Source organism: Podarcis tiliguerta (assembly GCF_965153285.1).
Source record: "Podarcis tiliguerta genome assembly, chromosome: 12".
NCBI lineage: Eukaryota > Metazoa > Chordata > Lepidosauria > Squamata > Lacertidae > Podarcis > Podarcis tiliguerta.
This window is the reverse complement of record NC_139545.1, coordinates 31761714-31782658: the sequence shown is the minus strand read 5'-3', so window position 1 is coordinate 31782658 and position 20945 is coordinate 31761714. Positions and strand designations below refer to the sequence as shown.

Here is a 20945-nt window from a genome sequence, read left to right as displayed (position 1 = left end):
AAGCTCAGCAGACGGTGTTATTATTATATCTGCTGGGCGCAGCACAGAGAGCACACAATAATGCATGCTTATTAAGAGGCAGAGGAAGCATGGAGGAAATGCATTTGGCTGTTGTCAGGGAAGCCGGGGGCCTGGAGGCACCGGAGGAGAGTTTAGTACTGTAAAAAAAGAAAGGGGAAAGAGAGGAGGGATTCACTTTTTCCAGCTAACACCACCCAGTGGTACCATTGGAAATGGTGCAGTGGAAGGCAGGGAGGCCGGCAGTACATAGAGACAGCACCAATAGCAGCTAGAGCCAACTAATTCTAGTCTTGTCCCCATCGACCTCCCTGCTGAGTTTGACAAGGGGCAACACTGAGACTAAGAAGGAGGAAGGTGACAAGCAGAGCTACCTCCTGCAATGGATGTAAGGTAAAGTAAAAAGGTAAAGGACCCCTGGACCATTAAGTCCAGTCAAAGGCGACTGTGGTGTGTTGCCGTGCTCATCTCACTTTCAGGCTGAGGGAGCCAGCGTTTGTCCAAGGACAGCTTTCTGGGTCATGTGGCCAACATGATTAAACTGCTTTAGGTGCAACGGAACACCATGATGGAAACCAGAGCACATGGGGACGCCGTTTACCTTCCTGCCACAGTGGTACCCATTTCTCTACTTGCACTGTTGTGCTTTTGAACTGCTAGGTTGACAGGAGCTGGGACAGAGCAATGGGAGCTCACCCCGTCATGGGGATTAGAACCACCAACCTTCTGATCAGCAAGCCCAAGAGGCTCAGTGGTTTAGTTAGACCACAGCTCCACCCGCTCCCTCTAATGGATGTAAGACAGCAGGCAGGCAGGGGCTGGCTCAGGGTGGACTGAGGTCCCTGAGGCAGTGCCCCATTCATCCTAATGGGTGAGTCTCTACTACTGAAATCCAAGGTGCTAGCCAACTCTGACATCAGTAAGAACGAAGAAGCCTCACTATCAAAACCATTGCTTGGTATGATGGCCTCAGGGGGTAGGCACCTATAATCAGGGAGGAAATGTGGACATAAGAGGTAGAGTTTTATAACTAATTCAGATCACACTTGCACAAATTCTTTCAAAGAGCTTAAAAGCACATTGGGGCAAGTAGCAGCTTCCTAAGGAGCTTTAATAGGTCAGAAATGGTGCTCTGGTGGTAGCTAGGGGAGAGGAAGGCCACTTTTGGCCTCTGGGTCTGCAGTTCCCTACCCCAGTATAGACACATTGCTGAAGGCCCAAATGCTCTGGCTTGGTACAAGCTAGCAGCTTATGCTCCAATTCCCCTCGCAAGCCCAGGCCAGCTAGGACAGAGTTTGGAAAGGGAGGACAGAATTTGCTGCTCTGTGGTTTGTCATGCTATCCTGAAAGAAAAGTGTGTGTGTGTGTGTGTGTGTGTGTGTGTGTGTAATCTTCTGCTCTCCTTCTCTGCTCTCTCCCCTCCTTCCACCCCCTCTCACTTGCTTCTGTACAGAAGCCCTAACTAGCCTAATGAAAAACGCAGCCTGGAAGGGAGACCGCAGCTCACACAGGTCTCTCTTGGCATGACAGACTATCTCGGAGGCCTAATGTCAGCAAGGGGCTGGACGAGAAGCAGCCTTTCATTGGGTTTGTCTTACTGAGAGGAAAAACAGCTTTGTGTAATAACTTTATGGCAACTGTTGGCAGAGGATTTTGCGCTGCATACTGAAAAGGGAGACATTTCTGACCGCAACCCGACGAACCGCACTTGTTTACTCTGGCTCCCGGCCATTAGTTGTTCATAGGCTTTCTGTCTCTGCTCAACATGTTCCAGTCTTGGGGGCTAAAAGTTATTGCCAGCAGTTTCCAGGACATTCCGCTAGGCTAAGCAAAATTGCCCTGAGCAATAGTCAGAAACCACGGGGGTAGTACTTTTTAAACATAGGCCATTTTCGGAAGAAGGAGGAAGAAGGAAGGAAAGGGGGGAGGGCAGCGAAATGAAAGATACTGAACATCCTCCCTGCCTGGCTTGTGGTCTCTGTCTGTGTGCTTTAGAATACCACGTAGGAGGAGAGATTAACACCCTCCATCCGAACAATAGGCAGATATGTCTATGTCACACAGAGTGGCATCTACTCATGCCACTGCGGAAGCCTTGTGGGCCGAGGCAACAAGGGAGAAGATTGTTCGGTTACTTTCAGCTCCATCGTAACAGATGAGTGCCACATGTCTGGCAGGCTTGCCTGTGCGGGGAGAGATGGCTTCATGTGGTGCCTGAAATGCTGTGTATGTACATGACTCATCCCTGTGTCAGTTGCAGTGGGCTATTTCATCACAGTAGGCCTGTGTTGCCCTTAGGAACTTCATGCCAGAGATGGGGAAGCCTGAGGCCCTTCTAGATGTTGCTAGGCAACAACTGCCATCACCCCTGACTGCTGCAGGCATCTGATGGGAGTTGGAGTCCAACAACTTCTGGAGGACCTGTATACCTCTGAATACCTGTGAGGATGTTGTCTAGTGGAACTTGGAAAGAGTATTCATGGAGGAGTATTCATGGAGGAGTATTCATGGTGACTACTAGCCACGATGGGACGCGGGTGGCGCTGTGGGTAAAAGCCTCAGTGCCTAGGGCTTGCTGATCGAAAGGTCGGCGGTTCGAATCCCCGCGGCGGGGTGCGCTCCCGCTGTTCGGTCCCAGCGCCTGCCAACCTAGCAGTTCGAAAGCACTCCCGGGTACAAGTAGATAAATAGGGACCGCTTACTAGCGGGAAGGTAAACGGTGTTTCCGTGTGCGGCTCTGGCTCGCCAGAGCAGCGATGTCACGCTGGCCACGTGACCCGGAAGTGTCTTCGGACAGCGCTGGCCCCCGGCCTCTTGAGTGAGATGGGCGCACAACCCTAGAGTCTGTCAAGACTGGCCCGTACGGGCAGGGGTACCTTTACCTTTACCTTTTTTACTAGCCACAATGGCTGTGCTCTGTCTTCGCTGTTGGGGGCTTTAAGCCTTGGAGTACCGGATGCCTGGAATTGCAAGGAGGCAGAGTACTGTTGCACTCAGACCCAGATTGCTGGCTTCCCATCGGCATTTGGTTGGTCCCTGTGATTAGATGGGCCTTTGGTCGATCCAGCAGGGCTCTCCTTATGCTCTTATGACCTGAGGTTCCTTACTTTATGATTCAGCTCCCACCTAAATTAGCATTGTCACAGAAAGGGCAGGGTGTGTGTCAGGGATGTACTATAGCTCTAAGGGCTTTTTTGCACAATCACAGGAACATGGGGCCTTAGAACCAAGCCAGAATGTTACATTAATAAAAAATATGCAAATTTGAAAAGAATGACTAAGGCCCCCTCCAGACATCTCCCCCCCCCCCCATACATATATTAGGATCTGTAGTCATGACACTTTTGGAGGACAGTTACATGCAATCCAACTTTCAATACTGTTTGTGTCTGCAAATATTTTGGGGCAGTCACACTGCTTCCTGTCTAATTGGTGCATATCCCATAACTTCCTGCTGAAACCCCATCCCTTTTTATACCGCAGATGTTCAAGTTTCTTTCGGGCCTGCTTTTGTTGTGCTTTAGCCTCTCCAGACAGCAATCCTGTGGTAGCACTGGGGACTCATCAATGAACTATTATACACTATTATCGTATCCAGAAAATGTTACAGAATGCACCGTCAATAAAACTCCTATTCATTGATTGGTCTCTTCCACATTGGTTGCCATCTGCTTAATGCAGCTGTCTTTTGAAGTAAAGGAAAAGAGGCTTCTCTGGAAAAGGAGAGCCAAGGCAGGGGAAATTCACCAAAAGTTTGTAGCTATTTGTGGGCTTCAGAGAAAACTGTGGAGTCTAAGCCAGGTTTCTGCAACTCGGTGCCCTCCAGATATTGTATGACTACAACTTCCATCACCCCTGACCATTCGGACTGGGGCTGGTGGGGGGGGTGGAGATCAAAACATCTGGATCACCAGACCGAAGAAAGCTGACATTTCATTTCTTCCTTTCCTTGAATGTACTGCAATCAATTGATAATAACACACCAATTAAAATGTGTGTGTACCCCCCGCCCACTGTCCCTCCTGCAATTTTTATTGACGTTGGGCATTTTAGCTTTCAAAAGTAGACAGCAGCCAAGGAGGAAAGGTAGACAGGTGGGGGGGGGGGTTGAGGGAAGGCAAGTGGTCACATCAAACTGGAGGCGAGGAGAAACATTTGACACCTCCTCCAGCTCTGCTCTCTGTTTTTCATTTCCTTAAATCACTCCCGGCTGGGGATTGTATATTTTCAGTGGCCTCTTCCAGAGATGTGGAGATGGCAGGGCTCCTAACACCAGCTAAGCCCATCTGAGGTGCTGCTACATATTTATAGGACGTCGGTCCATATCAAGCTTTGGGGGACTCAGATCTGGAGACTCAAGGTCATCGTCCCCCCCCCCCCGATATCCTTTCTGTTTGTATCCATGATGATTTGTGCTCAATATTTTTTTATTTATTATGTTCATGTCCCACCTTTTTCTCCAAAGAGCTCAAGGTGGCATACATTGTTCTCCCCCTCCTCATTTAACCCCCACAACATCCCTGTGAGGTAGGTTAGGCTGAGAGACACCCAGTGAGCTTCATGGCCTTTGGGGGAATTTGAACCCTGGTCTCCCAGGACATGGCTCTCATAACAAGGTGCTTAAATGCCTTCAATTCTCTTTTCACCTTCAAAAGTTTCCGAGTGGACATGTTGCTTCCTATTGCTGTGGGTGCATGCCCCATAGCTTCCTGCAAAAATCGTGGGATATTTCATACCACAAATGCTACTGTTGAAAGTGTGTGTGTGTGTGTGTTTCTCCTGCTTTTGTTGTACTATAATGCAATAATATCCCTCTTTGCTATCTGTTTATTTGTTGTGTGTATGTTGTTTATTAATTGAGGTTTCTTTTATTTTGTTTGGTGGTAATTGTTTTTCTTGTTTGTTGCAAGCCGCTTTCAGAAGCCCAAACTGGAAAAGTGGGATGTAAGCAATTTTAATAATAATAATAATAATAATAATAATAATAATATCCCCCTCCCTTTTCACATTTAAAGGATTTTAGTTCATACTATGAATTTATGAATACACATTGTTAATCTGGTTTTACAGTAGCTATAATCCAGCACTAATTGCAGTAGCTTCAGTCACAGAATACAACAACTGAGAGCTTGAATGGTGCAACCAAATCTGTCCTTCATTTGCACAAACTGGTGTCTGGATTCCATTTCTCTTTGCTCTGTGTGGGCTTCCCTCTTATTGGAAGAATTATGAATGGGTGTACAACTGTTTGCAGTTACATAAATAAAGCAGACACTGTTCATTACCATTGCTGTCATCCATTTGTTGCCACATTCTCAGCAGATGTCGGTGGGTAGCATGTCAAATAAGCAAATAAACAAAGTTCCATGTTTTAGCTGGTGAAAATAATTTATTTATTATGAATCATGCCTATTAATTAGCATAGTGCCAATGATGAAGTCCGGCTAGATTAGCAGGCACCCCACAAGAAAGAGACATATTTACACAGAAGCCTGCTGATTGATATCATGTCATAGCGTATCAGAAGGTTACAGTTGTGATTTAGCATTTCTGCATGATTTATTGCATGTTAATACATACATATTTGTGCATCTCCAACTTGCTTTCAATCGGCGTGAACTTCCCTCATGGCTCTGCCTTGGGAAGAGAGAAGAAGAAAACATGGATTATTGTACAAAATGCTGGTACACATTGGACCTGAGGATTTCCCTGAAGTGACCCTGCTCTTCTAATGCCCAATTCTTTGTCCTGTTCTATATATGAAGCCTTTCACTTTGTGGAACGAAAAGGGGGAAATTATTTGGTGCATGGCTGTTGCAGTTTAGGGCAGGAGCTGCCAACCTGGTGCTCAGGGTCCCACAGAGACACCCTTGGCACCCACAAAGTCTTTTCCGACTGCTGAAATTAGGCTTGAATGAAGGATTGCATCTCAGGCAACAGAACAGGCTGTGGTGTGTGCCTGACTGTTGCATGTGTGTGGTGATCACAGCACACACACACACACACACACACACACACACACACTACAACTAATCAACAATGTGGCAGCCAGACTGGTGACTGGGAGTGGCCACTGAGACCATATAACACCGGTCCTGAAAGACCTACATTGGCTCTCAGTATGTTTCCAAGCACAATTCAAAGTGTTGATGCTGCCCTTTAAAGCCCCAAACAACCTTGACCCTGTATACCTGAAAGAGCGTCTCCACCCCCATTGTTCACCCCCACTGAGGTCCAGCTCTGAGCGCCTTCTGGCAGTTCCCTCACTGCAAAAAGTGAGGTTACAGGGAACCAGGCAGAGGGCCTTCTCAGTAGTTGCACCCCCCCCCCCCCGTGGAACGCCCTCCCATCAGATGTTAAGGAAATAAACAACTATCTGACTTTTAGAAGACATCTGAAGGCAGCCCTGTCTGGGGAAGCTTTTCATATTTGATGTTTTGTCATGTTTTTAATATTCTATTGGGAGCCACCCAGAGTGGCTGGGGAAACCCAGCCATATGGGCAGGTATAAATAAGAAATTATTTATTTGTGTGTGTCTCTCTGTGTGTATGTGTGTGTGGTGTATATATATGTAAATGTAAATTTAGCCCAGTTTTGATCACTGTGGCTGGCTGGGAGTGACTCTCCAAAGATACCCGAAAACCATTGGCAATATTAGTAATGATGGACCAGTGATTTTACTCCAATATAACACAGCCACATCTATTTAATTCCCATATATATTTTCTGAGGACAGTGTCATAGCCTAGTAGGAATGCAAACTCTTATTCCAAAAGGCCCCTTTTGAGAAAAAGTATGTGTATAACCAGTTAGAATACCATTCTCTCTCCCCCCCCCCCATGTATGTATTCTGGGATCATCTCCACATGTCATCCCGCAGGTGCCAAGCATTACAGCAGCGTTAATTCTCCCTGCGGTTCTATCACTGTGGGATATGCGATTCAGAAGCATTGGGGATTGGGAATGTTACAGATTTTGGCTACCCACAGATTATTTGGTGTCCAGTGCAGTGTTAGCGGACAGAAGAAAATTTCTGGCATTCAAGCATTATGACCTTCATCTTGAAGGACTGAGTGGGGGATATGATGCCAGTATATGATGCAGAAAGGTGGTGGAAGGAGAAAAAGGAGTATTTGTGGTGAAGAAGACAGGGGAAGCTATCAAGAACATGATTATCCTCCCGCCATAGCCTAGTCTAGAATGTTGATCGTATAACAGAAAAAGTTTGCCCACCTCTGGTCTAGACATGTCACTGCGATACAATGGTTGAAGCATTGAACTAGGGCCTGAGGAACCAGGTTTCAAATCCCCACTGGATGGCCTTGGGCCAATCACTATCTTTCAGCCTAACCTACTTCACAGGGTTGGTGTGCAGTTAAAATGGAAGAGTGGAATCATGTCCATTTAGGAAAGGTGAGCTATAAATGCCATAAATATGCAGACAAACAAATGGGGATATAAGTGTCCTTAGGGTATAAGAGGTCCTGACTTCTGTGGGGTGTGAAACACAGAGCAGTTAAATACAACATTCCTAGAGTAGACATGTTTAGACATGAAGAGGGATGTTTGTCCAGCCAGTAGATAAACTTCCTGTTTCCTCCTGTGCCGGGACAAACTTCCTCTACATGTGACCAGAGGTGAGTGTGACTTTACCTGTGCAGGTAACAAAAGCACAGGACTGGCCACCACATCTCTCTCTTCTCCATTTTGCTTTCATCAAAGAAGCATCAGCCTGAGATGCTCTCTTAGCCAAAGAGGACAAAGGAACTATCTCCTTATGGGATGGATTCCAAGTGTATATATTTTGTAACTTAAGCCTGCCTTCAGGAATCCTTTTGTGAACTGAATGAAACTGTGAGTAAACTATTTTCTACAAGACTGTGTTGCGTCTATCTTTTTAGGAGGGAATAAAAGGGGAATTACAGTGGTACCTCTCAAGACGAATGCCTCGGAAGATGAAAAACTCGCAAGACGAAAGAGTTTTTCGTTTTCTGAGTTGCTTCGCAAGACGGATTTCCCTATGGGCTTGCTTCGCAAGACGAAACATCTTGCGCCTTTTTTAAAAAACTGCCAATGCATTCCTATGGGAAACCGTCAATACACAGTGGTGCTTCGCAAGACGAAAAAACTCGCAGAATGAAAAAACTCGCAGAACGAATTAATTTCATCTTGCGAGGCACCAGTGTACCAGGAAACTTATTTTAGAGGCTTAAACAAGCCTGGCAAAAACATTATCCGCTGTGTAAGTTTAAAAATGGGAATGTTACTCTGCTAAATTGTAGAACTTGTTAACACAAATTGGGAAGGATATAATTAAACAATATATCCTCTCCTGCCTCCCTGAACATTCCCACAACTTCAAATTCAGCTAGGGGGATAGAGTGGCTGCATTTTTGTAGTTGGGGCCCAGAGCTGTGTGGCAGAGCACGTACGTTACATAGAAATCATGCCAAAGTTCAATCCCTTGGCAAGGAGCAGGAGGTAAGAATGACTTCTACTCTACCTGAGTCTCTGAGGAGACTCTGGATGATAGACAATACAGGGCTAGATGGACCTGTTGCTCAGTTTAGCAGATTCTTATGTCCAGTCTGAACTGAGGATTCCTGGCTGATATGTGACTGAGATAACTCTATCTCATAACCTACATGAATGTGAGTGTCCTGACTCTCCCTACCATCCCAAGAATCCTATGATCTGTAGTTTGGCAATTGCCTGCTCTTTCATAACTCTAGGGAGAGGTAATGGATATGAAACCAGTCTGGACTGTAGTGTGGTCTCACCACCCAAACCAATCCCAGGTCAAAGTCAAACACTCTGCCTGTTAATAAATGCTGGCTCTGAATCAGCTCCCTGTCACATCTGGGAAAAACTTGGTCCTTTCACAGCTGCTGACAGATGGTTTTGTCCAAAAGAGTTAAACCATAGCAAAGAAGAAGAAGAAACTTCTTCAGCCAGTTAGCTGGGCCCAAGAGTAGAGTTAAACAGGCCCAACTCCGAGAACACACAAGATATATAAAGGAATCGCCAGCAGGGAAGGAATGTGTGCACATTCTCTGCCAAAACCAATCCCACCATGGGAAGGAGAACAAACCGATGGCTTCTTTTGCAAAGGCAGATTCTAGAACCTTCTAGACCACAGTGGTCTCTTCAGGCATGGACTTGTGTCAACCCAGCTATGCTGACAGAATGAAAGAGCTCAGTTCCCCCTGCTGAAGGGGAGCATGGGGGATGGTGTTGTCATCAGACAAACATTTTTCCAGGGGTGTTCTCCACATAGATACATTTATGGTCTGAGTCACTGGAATTGCTTCACATGGATCTCCATTGCCTCATCCAGTGACCCAGTTTAAACATGGACCATATGCACACAGTACACTTAAAATACAGTCAAAGCATGTGGATTTCCCCCCAAGAACCCTGGGAACTGTAGTTTACCCCTCACACCACTACAGTTCCCAGCACCCTTAACAAACCACAGCTCCCAGGGTTCATTGGTGGGAGCTGTGTGCTTTAACTGTGTTTTAAATATATGGTGTGTACACAGCTTAAATGCTGTTATACAAAAAGCAGTTATCTGTATTGGCATCTTATGTAGCCACACCAGGGCTATTGCTAGAAGTGCTTAAAAGGCTTGGGGCACAGGCCCATGATACAAATTTGCATAATATTTGCATATGTTGATGTCCACCTGCCCATTAACAATGCCCCTGACCCACACCATGGGTAAAAGGCACTTCTCACATGAAGCAGCCCATGTTATGCAGCATTATTTGCACTTCAAAGATCCATGGCCCAAAGGAATGCACTGACTGCGCACAAATCCTTCCCATGTATATGATACTCCAGATACCCTGATAAGTGATGTCGGCAAGGCAGCATCAATCATGTTTGAATCAGGACGTAAGATATATTGACATTTCAAATTGCATGGCCCATTTCATTTCAGGTGACTTGCGCAAGCATCAAGGTGGGTATTTTGAAATCAATGCAGTTACCTTGGCCGACACATTAGATGCACAATGAATGAATGCAGCTTTGCTGAAAGAAATGGGAGTCCAACACACTCCTCATTACTTAGAGGACTTTAAAATATCCAAGGAATTGACTTTCCTTTGCTGAGACACTGGGAGCAGCAGATAAAATGAACATGACGGAAGGATGCTCAAAGATTAAGGATGTGCTGTCCAGGAACGGCAATTTCTTCTCCAGCAGCTCTAAAATAAAATAATAATAATAATAAAATGAATTTGAGATGAATCTGTTATTGGTGAGTGCAATTCAGAGAGCTTGATACATTTGCAAGCTAATTCACCCATTGTGTTAAATTAGTTTTTTAATTCTTACTCTGTCCTGATGTAAATGTTTGAAACCCATTGGTTATTACAGGTAGATCAAAATACTTGGTCCAATCAGATTGCCTTTCAAAAAAAAATAATGCTCTTTAATGGATCTTCTGTTTTTCTGTCATCTGACTTGTAGATTTTTAATGGTGCAAGTACAGTGTAATGGTTAGAGCAGGGATGAAGGAACTGTGACTCTCCAGGTGTTATCATAGTACAGCTCCAATCATCCCTGGCCCCTGCTCTCATTCAATTCCCAGTCATCTGAAGCGACTTCTGCTGAAGATTGTACCTTTGGTCTGTTGCTCTTGCACACAAGAAGCAGATATCCCTCCCTGGTGGACACACCAGTGCCAGCAAAAGGAGCACTGTGGGTGACATGGCCTGTCACTCATAGAAGCCTTATCATGGGGCAGCAGAAGATCAGAGGAGGCTGATACCAGATGATGTGCTATATAAGCGCATTGGTTACTCAAAATAACTCCGATATAGGCTTCCCCTACAAGGTGTTATCAGCACTTCCAGGTGTATTTCTCAGTCCCCCATCCCACTTTAAGGCACCATGTTTGGTACAGGATTCACCATCCAGAGAATCATTTGCCTGGTCTACATGAGCGGAAGACAAGATGTTGAAAGAGTTTGTGGACATTCCTAGGCTAGAATGCATTTCTACATAATATAAAACTACCTGCATGTACAAAACTAGGTGTCAGGGACAAAGATTCTGATATAGATTTCTCCTGGAGAGGCTAATTTTCTGGCCTGTGTGTGTGTGTGATTTTTTGAAAATGAGACTCTACTCCCACCCCACCACGACATGATGTGATAAAAGACTTAAGCTGTCACAATTTGTCCTCCTACACGCTGTTTACATAGACCAGGTATAATGAGCCTGAGTTTGTTTGACAAGGCTACTGCCATTTATCTTATGATGGGCACTCTGATACCCTGGAGAGCTATGCCCAACATTTCTAGACAATGCTGTGTTTGAAGGACCAGTGACACGACTCTGTGTCAAGCTGCACCCTGTCATTCTAAATCTCAGAAGTTAGGGTACAGGAGAGGTTGTTTGGCCTATAGCAAAGGCTCCCTCTGCCATGCAAAATCATTTCTGCAAACCAAGATAACGCACACACACACTTGCTTTTTTTGCAGAATGTATACAGGTTACAGAATTCATCACGGCATGGGGATCTTTTGTAAGCACAAAGTTTCCATTGGTCTGGTTATAGCTGAAATGGGAGGAATACACAAAGCTACCAACCACCAAGTCAGAGTTTTGGTCCATCTAGCTGAGCCTTGACAACTCTTGGCTGACAGAGGCTCTCCAGCGTTCCAAAGAGAAGTCTTCCCCAACTTCAACCAGAGATAAGAAGAGCCTGTTCAAGTTGATGCCTGTGGGAAACCCACAAGCAGGACCTGAGAACAAGAGCATTTTCTTCTCCTGTGGCTTCCAACAACTGGTATTCAAAAGAATTACTGCCTTGGATCATAGAGGCAGAGCATAGCTATCATGACTAGTAGCCATCGACAAGCTTTTCCTCCATGAATTCGTCCAATCCCTTTTAAAGCCATCAGTTTAACCATGTGCTGTGTGAAGATGCCAGGGAACTGATCTGGGGCCTTCTACCTGTGAAGAAAGTGCTCTCCCATTGAGCGAGGACCTATTCCCTGAATGCCTATGTTATGTGGACCAGCCCTTTGTCAATAGGAGCTACAGCACAAGGGCACAAGTGTCTTGTGGTGCCGTCTCCATAACTGACCCTAACTGCAGTGTGTGGTTCAAGAGCACAGCAGGAACCTTGTAGTATCTGGGACTTGCTGCTGCTATAGATGCAGCACCAAATGAAGGAGCCTCAGGGGTTTCTTGCTCTTCTTTTTTTGCAAAAGCAGCCTTTCTCTGCTTGGTCTTTTGAAGAATATCCCCTGTCTCACAAATAAAGGAGCACATTACATTGTTGATGTCAACACTGATTGGTGAAGACACCAATAAGAAGGGTGCTGCTAAGGAAAGAGAAATATTAACTGACACAGACTCTGAATCGATGGCATCTCTCTTCCTGCTGGAGGGATTTCACCTCATTTAAAAGCAGCAGGCTTTGATGAAATAATGTATTCCTCCTCACCTCTTCCTCAGCTGTGCACCCAAATGAGAAGCTATCAGCTGCACGATCTTTTCAAAGCAACTTTTAAGTCAAATTACATTCAACTGGCAAAACCTTTCACTCACAAAGATCCTTCAGATGGCTCATGTCTTCTGACCTCCCCAAGTCAATGTAGGAGCCACTGTGCACATGGTACATCCTTTAAGAGCTACCAAGGGGTGGAAGTCTCAGGCATCTTGGCTATCATGTCAGAGTTGCATGTGGGCAAGGAGGACAACATAACTTATGAATATATTTATTTCGCAAGTTTTCCATACTGCCTGACAGCATTTCAGACACAACTGCCTATGAGTCATTGAGGATTGAATATTGAACAATTGATGGCTGAGACATGTGCATGTGTGAATCAGTCAGTGGGTTTTTAAAAGAAGTAAAGTTATTGCTGTAAGCCCCGATAATTTGGCTTAGAAAGAGTAAGTCTCAGGGGAAGCCCCACAAGAGCCCATCGAAGTAGTCATAAGTTACAGTGGCCAAGCTATCCATGTCCTGGAAAGGTCAGAGGCAGAGTATCAGCCTATGTTGATCATAGTCATTCTTCACCATAGAGGCTTCTTAACCCTCCAGTGAAGAGAAGGTTCTAGGTAGAAACTTCCCAAAATCATATACCTGATATGCCTGGAGGAGCACAGTGATTTTGAGCATTTTCAGTCTGGATTCAGGTCCTGTCAAGGGACAGAACTGGCCTTGGTCACTCCTTTTACTGGAGAAGGACGGAAGTGCAACCTTGTTGCTCTTGCTTGATCTCTCAGCAGCTTTCGATACAATGGACCATTATAACCTCCTAGGACTGTTGCCGTGAGGGCACTGTTTTACAGTGGTCCTATTCCTTCTTGTAGGGACACGGGTGGTGCTGTGGGTAAAACCTCAGTGCCTAGGACTTGCCGATCGTATGGTCGGCAGTTCAAATCCCCGCGGCGGGGTGAGCTCCCGTCTTACGGTCCCAGCTCCTGCCCACCTAGCAGTTCGAAAGCACCCCTAAGTGCAAGTAGATAAATAGGTACCGCTTTATAGCGGGAAGGTAAACGGCGTTTCCGTGTGCTGCGCTGGTGCTGGCTCGCCAGAGCAGCTTCGTCACGCTGGCCACATGACCCGGAAGTGTCTCCAGACAGCGCTGGCCCTCGGCCTCTTAAGTGAGATGGGCGCACAACCCTAGAGTCGGACACGACTGGCCCGTATGGGCAGGGGTACCTTTACCTTTATTCCTTCTTGTAGGGCTGTATCCAGTAATGGCTGCGAAGCATTGTGTGTCTGGTTTCCAGATCCAGGAGCTGAGGAGTTTATCAGTTCTGGAAAGAGCTGCACTGAGGAGTGACCAAGGCCAGTTCTGTTCCTAGACAGGACCTGAATCCAGACTTAAAATGCTCAGTCATTGTGCTCCTCCAGGCATGTCTGCAACTGAACCGTCACTGCTCTCTTTAACACCTTGCCCAGAAAATGGAAATATTTATGTTCAGGTGACAGCTGTCAAATACCTCAAGGTCTAGGAAGGCTTATTTTAGGAGGGTCTGTATTATTGCCTCCTTCAATGTGGCCGCACTGCTCCCTCATGCAGAGATGTGTTGACCACTCCCTGGACCCACCTAGCCAACCCCATCAGCTAGCTTGAAGAAGCCGTGATGGGCAAAAAACAAGAGAGCATGTCATGAGTTCAGCTGCTATAAGCACCTCATCCACATCCTCAGACCTCATCAGCTGAAACTGGTCCCTCAAAATCAGGTTAGATGTTATACAAGACATCTCACCTGACTCCCTAATAACAGCAGCATTCATGTCAGCATGGAGAAAAGCAATTTTGCCCTCAAATAAGGCGTCCACTTACACCAAAAAAAGTGGGCAAATATATGCATACACTTTGCATAATTTATATGTACAGGTGCAAATTTAGAAGTAATTAATTTAAATAGAAATGCAGTATGTCTCATCATAATGGAGAAAACTGGGATTACTGGGATCAGGTGACCCATGCCTGCTCAATCTAATGTCCAGCTTCTAATTGTTGGTGGTCCACTTCAAACTCTCCTGCTCTTCCTTCTTGCAATTTTTATTATTATCTTAAACCGGACTTGAACCACACCTTTCTTCAACTAGAGGACTGTATTCTGACACTCCCTTGAAAGAGATAACTGTTCTTTGTAAAATAAGAAACATGGCCACCCTATCCTCAAACTGCCTGGCAAATTATTTCCAGCAAAGCTCTAATAGTTCCAACACTCCATTGTTTTATCTGCCTAGATATATGCTGTCAGAGAAGATCATGTGTAGCTGGCATTGCTGCGTTGTAGATGACCTGGAAGCACATGCAGTACCTTGGCACCTGAGATAAACAAGCTGTTTTGTGTGAACTCAAACCCTACTCACATGTAGGTTCTGCCTCTAAGGTGTGTGTGACACAACCTCTGCCCCTAGACCCTACCCAGGTACCAAGATTTTCATTCCAAGATGTTATGTACTGAGTTGAATGAGATCCAAAAGGCAGCAGTCTGATTGGTCCTAGAACAATAGAGTCCAGAATGCAGCAGTCTGATTGGTCCACAGGAGCCACCCAATCCAGCTCCATGTGGAAGTGAATCCACAACCTGATTGGCCTGCAGGTGAATCGCAGAATTAGCCAATCACGTGGGGCCCATTGCGTAAATAATGTATATAAAGCAGACTTTCTGGGGGAACTTCCATTCCTCCTCACCACTATGAGCTGAATAAAGAGCATGAAATCCACTCTCGACTCTTAAGTATATTTCACAAGAGTTGGCAACTTTTCCACATCACCACATGAACCCCTTGCCTTTCTTTCTTTACTTAACATCAGAGAGAGGAACCTGATGTTTTTGGACTCCTACTTCCCATCACTCCCAGCTGGCATGACCAATGGTCAGGGCTGATGGGAGTTGTAGTTTAGCAACAGTTGGAGGTTCACAGGAAGTGCTGGCCCGATACATTTTGCTGCCTGAGGCAAAGGACAAAATGGTGCCCACCTTCCATGTCCAGAAGGTAGTTGGATTGAGAGCTGACTCAAACTTCAAAGCTGGCAACAGAATAGCAGAATCCCCCGGCACACCTGAGGGCTGTGGTCGAGTTTAGGAGGCGCAGGACACTCCTGCTTCTGCCCTCCAACATAGGGAAACAGCCAAGGAGGTGGTGCTGCAGCCACTCCTCAGCTTCTGCCACCTGACGTAGTTGCCTCCCTTTGCCCAATAGTTGCACCAACCCTAGTCAAAGGTTCGCCACCCCTGCTCAACAATATGGAACAGGAATGGCCAAGTGTCCAGCATGAAGATGTCAGAGTACCAGATACCTTCTATTACATGAAGCCACTATAAACGTCTACAAATGTGAGGTCGCTGTCAGCCCCTCATGCCATCATTTCTTCACTGTGTGCTCTCTTTCAAAGTAGTAACCAAAACTATTGTACCCGATCAGTGGTAGGTAATCACTGCTAAATTATAGTCTGTTAATAGAGATTCTTCACATTACAAGAATGCGTAACAAGTACTTAAAAGAATAATTTAATCTTAGAAATGATTAATGATAAGATATTTTCCTCTCTTGTCAAAACAAATGACTTGCTGAAAGTGAGACGGTGCTTCATCAACTTTTTTCGCAGGATAGTCGCAGATTTAGCCTACACATTTGGTTCTACACAATCACTCACTCAAATCTGCTTTCAAGAGGGAGGAGGGTTTTCTCAGGATAATCTCACCCGGAGGGGGTCAGTGGAAATAAGCAGGTTTTTCAGGCTCTTAAAAAGGCAACAACGGTATACAGTATAAAAGAGTGAGAAGCGTCTAATTCATTTTCGTCTTCGAAACTATAGATATATAATTTAAGTGGAAGGAATCAATATTAATTTAGAAAATAATGAATATGCTCTCTTTCTAGCCTGTTCCACCCCCTCCTCCTCCGCTTTTTTCTGGCTGTGTGTCTGTTGCCATGGCAATGGGGTTTGCTCACTAAGGGGAACAGCGCTGGGGTTAATTCTGCCAGTACTTGCCACTTGTCTTTGCTTACCCTAGTTTGCTTCTCTTGTGTTTTGGCTGGGTCCACCAGGGTCAGTGGTGGTTGGGTAATTTAAGGCCTTGCATTCTCAAAGAGAACAGTACCTCTTTAGATGGCATTGTGCATTCTGCATGACATTCTCCAGGCAAATGCATCTCTGGGGATGATCAGAAAGCTTCCTGCACGCAGTGGTGGCTGGTGCCCATTGGGAATGGTGATACCAGTGGTGGACTTCGGGCGCTCAAATTTCAGCGGTGCTCTGGGTGATGCTCAAGTTCAACACCACCCCCACTGCTCATGCTCCATTCTACAGCATTGATTGATTGATTGATTGATTGATTTTATATACCACCCTAAAGCCACCTGGACTGGATGTAAGATGACAGACAGGTGGAACTGACTGAGGACAGATGGAAGTTAAGAACATAGGAATAGCCCATCTAGTCCAGCATCTGGTTCTCACTGGCTAACCAGATGCCTATGGGAAGCCAGAGAGCAGAACATTAGCCCAAGAGCCCTCTCTCCTCCTCTGGTTTCCAGCAACTGGTATTCAGAAGCATTGCTGTGGAGGTAGAGCATAGTCATCAGAGTTAGTAGGGCAGTGTCCCTTTCATCCTAATGAATGATCCTCTACTACACCTCAGGTAAATTCAGAACATAAACTAGGCATTGAAGGCCTACCTTAGAACATCATAGCTCCGGACGATCAGTGGTGATGACCTTGAAACTCAGCAATGGGTTGGGTACAACCAGTGCTTTTTTCTAGTGGGACGCAGGGGTACACATCCCCCTAAACATTTTGTGACTCTTTGTACTTTTGTCCATTTACTGTATTTATTTTTCCCGATTTGAACTATAAAGCAGTGATTTTTCTTGAGTCAAAATGAGAGTACCCCTAAACATTATTTTTTTTTAAGGAAAAAAGCACTGGGTACAACATCAGGCCAGCCTGGAGGGCCAAGGGGGTCTGTGTGGTGCCATTGTCATCTCTGTTTCCAAGAAGCCTCTTAATTTCGCATGGGCTTAGAGGGTTTGCATCTGGTATTGGGCCACAGAGACAGATTGGGGGACACTTCTGGACAGGCACAGGGTTGGGCATATCTATATGTGCTTCTGCGTGCACCTTTTTTTAAACAAAAAGACTGTACAATTGTACAATAGAAGGATTAAAATAGCACACCCAAATTCCATGGCAATTCCTCTTGCAATCCTTGCACATTGCCTCTGTTGCTGAAATTCTATATCAAGGTATTGCCAGCTGTACTCTATTCAACAATAACGCCTATCTGTTTGAGTCTTTATAGGGCATTTACATGGCTGGTGAAATCAATTATCCACCTCTCTTTTGTAGTTTGGGGGGTTCTGTTTACTTCCAAACAGATAGCTGCAATTTTCCTCTTGGTCATACTGGCTGGTGACTGAGAGAGGGTCAAGAGGAGTTGGTCTGCCACTGAGAAGTAAGTTGTATACTGTAGATATCGAGGTTTCCCCATAATCCTTCCAGAAAAAAACATTTCAGATTTCACTCGGAGAGTATGGAAACTCACATAGATTCATTGAAGCCCTAAGGTCCACTATGGAAACATTTGAGACTGCAAAAGCAAAGTATTCTTAGAACAATTATTGTGGTTGTTTCTTGTTGGTTTTAACATAGGGCATATATGCTACCTTTTATTCTTCTTCTTCTTTTATTAAAGGAATTGGGTTTATATCTTTGAAAATCATACTATAAAGACAAACTCCTTAAATCTGTGCACCAGCCAGATCTATAGCATGCCTGTGGCAGAAACCCACTTCTAAATCTCCAGCTTGCTATGGGAGAGGAAGACCTCTATCATGTGACTTTGTTGAACATAGAGATCTCCCCAAGCTAGATAATTTCTACATTCCATTCTGGAACTACAGCCTTGTTGTTTTATGAATGGACACAACACACATTTGATGACCGTCCTCCAGAAGCAAACGGGTGCTATGAGTGAGAATAAGGTTGGGGCTGTAAGCACACTTGCTAGGGAGGAAGCCCTGTTGAACAAAGTGGGAATTACGTCTGAGTAAACATGCACAATTGTGCTGTAACTCAGTGCCCTTGGTTATCAGCAGTCTATCAGCAAAGAGATGTGTTCAGAGAAGAATTGAATCACTAACAATCCAGGAAGTTTGCTTTTATCTCACAGCATCTTAGGCCTAGAACACATATGGCAACATTATCTTGAGATAATGAAATTAAATAGTAATATCTGATCTTCTTGGGCTGCCACAGTTTTAGCTCCCAGAGTTTCCCCTTCCTTTTGCCTTTGGTGATTGCATATGAAAGGGGGCATTTAGTCTCCTTCAAATGTACAGCCACGGAATTGTGTGATCTCTTATTCCCTTGGAAATACAAAAGGGTGGGCATCTTGACATGACATTTAAAAAACCTGTCCGTGGCTCTTAGCATGCTACGTTCCCTCTCCCAAGTCAAGCTTGTCACAGAGAATGTAGAACAGCAGCTAAATGATAATGATTATTTTGAAGTGTCAGATTCTGATCTTTCCCACATTGTGCCCCATGTAGGATAAGATTTTCCTAATGCATAAACAATAACTATGATTATGATTTTTGACAATGAAGGTGTTGGGGAAATGCTATTCTTGTGTAAAACCTGCCATTTTGGGGAGGGAGAGAGAGAGTAACACCCAGGACTATATGTTTTTCATCCTCCCCCCCCCCAAAAAAATAGAAGTCTGTGACATCTCTAGCATCAAATGAAAAGACTTACGGTATATTTTAATAGTCCAACACTGCATTATGATGATGATGATGACTAGCAAACCTAGATCCCATGGGGGGGGGGCAAGTTGCCCATAGTGGTCTCCCCCAGCGCAGCTATCATATACCCTTGACCGAAGAACGGTACACTCCTTCTATCTGGGATGGTCGTCCTCTTCCACCGAGCGCGCAGCTTCGGGAGGGACGCACATGGAGCGGTGAGGGAGGAAGGGGACACCCGCCTAGCCAGCCAGATCAGCCGAATCAACCCTGGCGATCAATGGGGTGACAGATGTCACAGCCAGATCGCCCTCACATCCAAGGTCTCCCCCAGCAGCATGCTGCCCCCTTGCCAGATTCTAGTTGGTAGGGTGGGCTACATCACCAAGTGGCATTTCAGGCTCACTTTACATGTGTATATATGCAAACCCTCCAAGTGTCCCTATTTTCCAGGGACAGCCCCGGATTTACAGAAATCATCTCACTTTCTGATATGATCATAGAATGTCCCACTTTTCCTTCGGACATCCCTATTTTCATCAGAGAAATGTTGGAGGGTATGGAGTTATGTTACCCCCTGATCCAAGGAGATAAGTGACTATACAACCTTTGGAAGACATCTGAAGGCAGCCCTTTATAGGGAGGTTTTAAAATGTCTAATGTTTTGTTATGTTTTTATATGTGTTGGAAGCAGCCCAGAATGGCTGGGGCAGCCCAGCCTTCTGGTGGTTCCCTCACCGCGAGAAGTTACAGAGAACCAGGAAGAGGGCCTTCTCCATAGTGGCACCTGCCCTGTAGAACACCCTCCCATCAAATGTCAAGGAGATAAAGAGCTACACAACTTTCAGAAGACATCTGAAGGCAGCCCTGTATCAGGAAGGTTTTAAGGTTTGATGTTTTATTATGTTTTGATATGTGCTGGAAGCCACCCAGAGTGACTGGGGCAACCCAGCCAGATGGGTGGGGTGTAAATAGTAAGATTATTATTATTATTATAACCCAGTCAGATGGGCGGGGAATAGTAGTAGTGGTAGCAGTAGTGGAATAGGATGTCCCTATTTTCACCAGAGAAATGTTGGAGAGTATGTATATGGGCACGTGCACCCCAGTAATGGTTCAGCCCCTGACCTAGGTATGCATTATGTTGTTGTGAAGTTGGCATTCTCCAAAGGGTAGAGTCTGCCAGAGCACATGCATTGGGATGGGACCTCCAGGTCCACTTGGAAAACATTTAATGGCCAGTACCACCCTGTTCATGATGCTGTCCCTGCCCCCAATGTATGCATGTTGGGGGCAGGACTGGCATTATTAACAGGGTGATGCTAGTCACTACGCACATGCCAAGTGGGCTTTGAGCTCCATGCAGTGCAGCTGCCACTCAGCTGAGCCACATCAGCTGTAGTGGCAGCCTTGGCAGTGGAGACATGGGGTCCTGGCGGGGACTTGGCATTTGCCCCACCCTGCAGGGTGCTGGCACCAGTCTGATTGCTGTATATGCTTTTCAGGGATCAGATAACCAGACTGAATGCAACTGCTCCTCTCATCCTAATAATTCCTCTGCTGATGTGTCCTGGGACTCTGTACCCTGAGCTACATCGCATAATTTACATGTTATTTTATTGGGGATTTAACCATGATAAGGAATACAGATAGATAGGGTATATCTTGATTTCCATCTGA

General features: G+C 45.4%; 1 long non-coding RNA gene across 2 annotated transcripts in view; it reads right to left on the bottom strand.

Annotated features, from left to right (window-relative positions):
* Positions 1-5028: 5028 nt before the first annotated feature.
* Positions 5029-20945, bottom strand: part of LOC310660641 — a 60785-nt gene continuing 44868 nt past the window's right edge. For both annotated transcript variants that reach the window (XR_014503560.1, XR_014503561.1), the window contains exons 2-3: positions 10015-10233; positions 5029-5655 (exon numbers count right to left, since the gene is read on the bottom strand). This is a non-coding gene — a long non-coding RNA (uncharacterized lncRNA). The remainder of the gene's footprint in view (positions 5656-10014; positions 10234-20945) is intronic.